The sequence below is a fragment of the Anarrhichthys ocellatus genome, unplaced genomic scaffold (assembly GCF_004355925.1).
Source record: "Anarrhichthys ocellatus isolate YVR2014 unplaced genomic scaffold, GSC_Weel_1.0 scaffold109, whole genome shotgun sequence".
NCBI lineage: Eukaryota > Metazoa > Chordata > Actinopteri > Perciformes > Anarhichadidae > Anarrhichthys > Anarrhichthys ocellatus.
Genome location: NW_022280139.1, coordinates 93,377 through 98,503, shown reverse-complemented (window position 1 = coordinate 98,503; position 5,127 = coordinate 93,377).

Sequence of the window (5,127 nt, the reverse complement as noted above, 5' to 3'; positions counted from 1 at the left end):
GGGGGTGGGGGGTGGGGGGGGGGGGGGGGGGGGGGGGGGGGGTAATGTCAGGTCGGGAAGACAGAGCCCACTGCTGCATCATGTCATTATGACCCAGACGGTTGTTTACCATCCATCCGTTTATCCATCAATCCATCCCCTGTCTTTGTGTCTCTTTCTTTCCATTGCTGTTCTATTCACCCTTCTTTCTCCTTTTCTTTGTAGAAATAGTTCAGCCCTGTCGCTTCCTCCTCCCCCTCTCCTTTTAATGTCCTTTTCCATCTCGCCAATCTCCACTCCACCCGTAGTTTCCCCCTCTATAGCTCCTGAATTCATCGCCCCGTTCAAACTCTTCCTGCTCTTCGTCTTCCAATTTCCCACTTTTCTTCCCTCGCCCCTTTCTTCTCCCTTGTGCTAAAGTCTCCAGCCTTGTCTTTTTTTTGTCTCTCTTCCATTTTGGCCCCATCTTTGTGCTCCTCTTCTGTACACAGGACATTTTAGATGCTCCTGCTTTAGCTCACAAGAACAAAAGACACCTGCATTTTAAGCTCCTTTCACTAGTTGAATGTCCAGCAGGATAAATCAAGCACACCCAAAGTCGCTGAAGCGCTCCAAATTATACAAGCATGCAAGTCTCTTCAACGAGCTTCTCTTCTGTCTTGTAGTTCAGATTTGATCCGAGTGTTCCCATTAAACCTGCTCACAGTGCTGTGATTATTTGGGGGTAAAATATTCAACAAGGTTCTAATAGCCTGGTCTACAAGGGTTCAGTAGTAATCTGTGGAAGAGGGAAAATGTCAGAACTACTTTCCCCATATTCCTCTCACATCAAACCAATAAACCTGATATTAGAATAATTTTTGGCTCTCAAAGAAAAAACAACTGATACTCAGTTTATAGACTTATGTATTCAGTCTTGCTATGGCTCATTAACTTGTGTGACTGATCTCAAATTAAGGGCCCAGTTAGGTACGCTCAGTAATCACTATCAAACTGTGAAATGTCTTAAGAAACCTGGATGGATTGCTGTGAAATTTGGCCCCAGACGATGTTTCTTGATGACTTTTCATCTTGTGCAGATAAAGCTCATTTCATTTTATCCACCGCTTCAGTTTCTAAATACCTAAATACCTAAAAAACAACATCTAGATTACCAAATTCCCATCACCCTCGGCTGTTATTGTACAATGCTAACATAGCAACCGTTAAATGCTTCATGTTAACTATAGCTAACATGCTAATATTAGCATGTGTTAACATTCATTCAAAGTGCAGCTGATGTTATACACATGTAACTGACCAAGTATAGTTTAGACTAATGAAATATATAGTCTGCATCTGAGATGTCCAATGCTGGACATTCTAAGAATACCCTTTTTATTAATGTGACCAGAAGGTCAAACATTTAGTCTAACTAGTAAGTATGGCAAAGCTCCAGGTGGTAACGTAGTGATTATACAGCATGTTCTACCTCACATCTATGCTTAAGACTATTGTGCTCTGTGTGTGTGTGTGTGTGTGTGTGTCAATTTACGCACGTGTGCAACTCTTCTGATTGTATGGAAGTCTGGAGAAAATGACTGCTTCTTGATTTTCTATCTCAGTAAACAGTCTATAGTTGGAATTGCTAGTTTATAATCTTTTTTAATACAGCATGATGTTCATTTAGTAAATTATGATCCATTTATAGTCAAATAGAGCATAAAGCAGAGTATTCAGGCGTGGCTACCTGCTACCACAGCCGTATATGGCGTCTCCACGTCACTCCTGCGCAGTGACTCGCCTTGTTGCAGTATAGTCAGTTCAGTTTGAAGATTTGATGATAAGATATGTTTCTACAGGTTGATTTCATTTTGATATTCTGCATTTCAGGTTTCTGCCAGTTGTTGCTCTCGATATCTCCTCTCTTTCACTTTAATTCATATGAAAAAGGATTTCAAATCACATGTGATAAATGTTTCAGATTAAGGCCTGCCGTGTCCACACGTCCTGTAACACTAGTTCTATAAGCTGCCCTTCATCTGTAACAGTCTCTGTGTAAATTCTCTTTGGTATTGATTGGTGCGGAGTGAATTCCAGCGACTGCAGTGTACCCAGGCCTGCTGGGCCATCAGGAAACCCTGTGTTCAAATATAGTTTTGGACAGGACGGGTGCCATCAATTACACTAATGCCACCGAGCTCAAGTTGGTTCCATTCCTACTTAGCCCACTGTGTGTTCAGCCAATGGCACATTACACACCCAGCTGTGTGTGTGTGTGTGTGTGTGTGTGTTTGTATATACTTAGGCAGTAAACCTAGTTGCCTCATTAACTCACATACCGTCTTCTTGGCACGGGACTTAATGAGTCAGGTGTGTGCATGGATATGAATACAGATCATGACAGCTTTTGTAGGGTCATAAAGTGTTTATTATGACTTTTACACTCAAATGAATTTTATTTCCCTGCCATGTCCTGCAACATAAACCAGCTTCATAACACCAGAAGGGTACACTTGGGTTATTTTTTGCCAAACATATGAATTTCTGTTGTCAGATGATTGAAAAAAATAATGAAAGGGATTCGAAACGCTACAAATCCCCTAGCAATGTCCTGGCATAATAAACCTCTCAAATAATGTAATCAAGCTCATAAAGGTGTAATATGTCTTTCCCCAACAGCAATACAACTGAGAGGCTAGCGATTGACAAGTCAATAAGGCTCCGTTTAGACACACCCACACAGGCCTTAGAGGATGTAACCAGTGAAGACACCAGTGTGGGTGGACCAAGATGAATAACCTGCACTGCGTCCAAAATCACTCCCTACCTACTTTATGATGCACTATATCTACTGTCATTGCAACGTTTTCAGGAAAAATGCTCCAAAAGCCAAACAGCAGTCAGACACAGTTAAAGAGACAGACATTTCCCCCAGGAGTTGGTGGAGACCAAAACAGAGGTAAAAGAGATAAAGAGGTAAAAGGAGAGTTAGTATTGGACTCGCGTTCATCAGGTGGGCACAAATAACTGCTTGGGTTACTCTGTATCTGTATATGTAAATAGACAACTGTTTGCTAACAGGTTTGCCAAATAAACTTTAAAATTGATACGTCAGTGTTATGTTCATAGCTTGTTGTAAATCTGCCCTGTCTGAAGGTCGGAGTCACAGAGTACAACGTGCTAATGATATCACAGGGCAAACATGCCCATACAGCTTTGAAGCTAAGTGCAATGTCGCCCCTCTCCTGCAACAGATTGCAGAACGCTAATCATCTTCACTGTAACTACATGTGGCTAGCAGCGCTGATTGTGAATTAAACTGTTAGTGAGGCTAATTTGCGTAGAAAGGGGCTAATTTTGCAACAAATGTCTTCATATTACCCGAATTAAACACCTGCAAATAACACAGGAGCACCGAGAAACTATTTGCCTGGCAGCGCAGTTATGGGTGCATTTCATCCTTCATGTGTGCTCTGATAATTACACATTTTATTTGTGTCTCATTTGTTTACGATTGGCGGCAGCAAATGCTGCTCTATTCGCCCCTCTGTCGTTGGTCGTTAGTCCAGGAAACTTTGCAGAAAATTTCACTAAGATCTGTGGATTAGTTCTTCAGATACCCGCTAACTAACAGGCAGACAAACCTCCTCGGCAGATGTAGTAATAATACAGAGAACATTTACCAGCTTCCCTGTATAATAATAATCCACTATAAACAATAAATGATATATATATGTTTTAAAAATGACAAGATTCTGATAAATAAAATATTACGCTGGCGCTTTTGAGAGGTGAGAATCTTAAAAGATAATATTGTAACTGTAGCTGTTTCCACTCTCTCGCTATAAAGAGGTTGATGACATTAGCTGACTGCTGCTATCAGTATGATTGATAACAGGTCGAACCCGTATTGTGAAATCAGCGTTCATGAATAGAGGATGTTTCCAGAGTGTGAAAAAAAACAATACGATGCGAATGAAAAGAACGTCAAATGTGACTTTGCATCAACACAGTTAATTTGGGGTAATTTGCATAACCCTTCACACAAGCTGCTTTTTACCTCGGAGCACCTTTTGGAGCAGCACCAGTTTTAGTTTTCACCCTCCTAATGTCTCTCTGGCGCTCATGTTTATTCATCCTAATTCATTAGTCGTCACAATAGTTTGTTTGTGTTTGTAAGACAGGCCTCTGTTGTTGGATCGTGAAGACAAAAGAAACCGTTCATCAACCTTCCATGATGCTGAAATCTTATCAACAGGCTTGGAAGCCCACAGAGGTGTAAGTCAGAGCGTCTCGCAGGAAGAGTCATTGACTCACTCGCTCATTAATGATCCTGCTCTCTCAGTTCATTCTCTTGACACCGTTTCAGGGGGAAATTTCAGACAGGAAGTCTCCAAAAATGGTCCCAAAGCCCCCTTCCCCGGGCAGACACTGATTAGGCGTCCTCTGTCAGGTCGGATTGGTGGGTGAACAGCTCAGCGAGTAGCTCAGTGAGTCCTGTGTGTGTGTCTTCCCCCCCCCCAAAGTCTTTGAGTAATGGAAGTGATGGCTGATGTTGTCACCCTGGCAACACGGGGCACTCCACAAACACAGCGATACGCGGGCAATCACAAACCGATTTGAACACGGAGAAAAATGTCCGTCTCTTCAGTGACTCTTATCTTTCTCACTCTCTCTCCTCCTGTCTCCCCCCATTACCCAGCATGCTTTGCCCTGTGTGCCCTTACACTAATAAGCTCTTATCGCTGATATGGATAACACAATACTTGACGGCGAACTACTTTGCCAAGATAGCTGGCGGATTTGCTTCACAGAACTCATTCAGGTGATAATCGCAGCAATCTCGGTCAGGATTCAAATTTAAATATGCAAGAATTCCATTTAATACATTGTTATTGCACTCTATCAGCCATAATTCATGAGATGGGGCTGCAGCACATAAAAGAGTCTAGTTATTTCTTTTATTCTCCTGCACCTGGATTAAATAAAGAAAGGGTTGTGCACAGCACTACCTCTCGGAATCAAAGACGATGCATTCAAACTGCAGATCATGAAAGATAAACCTGCAGATACTTAAACCGTGGATTTATTGATCCATCACACTCAATATATATATATATATATATATATATATATATATATATAACAGGCCTCAAAAATCTGCTG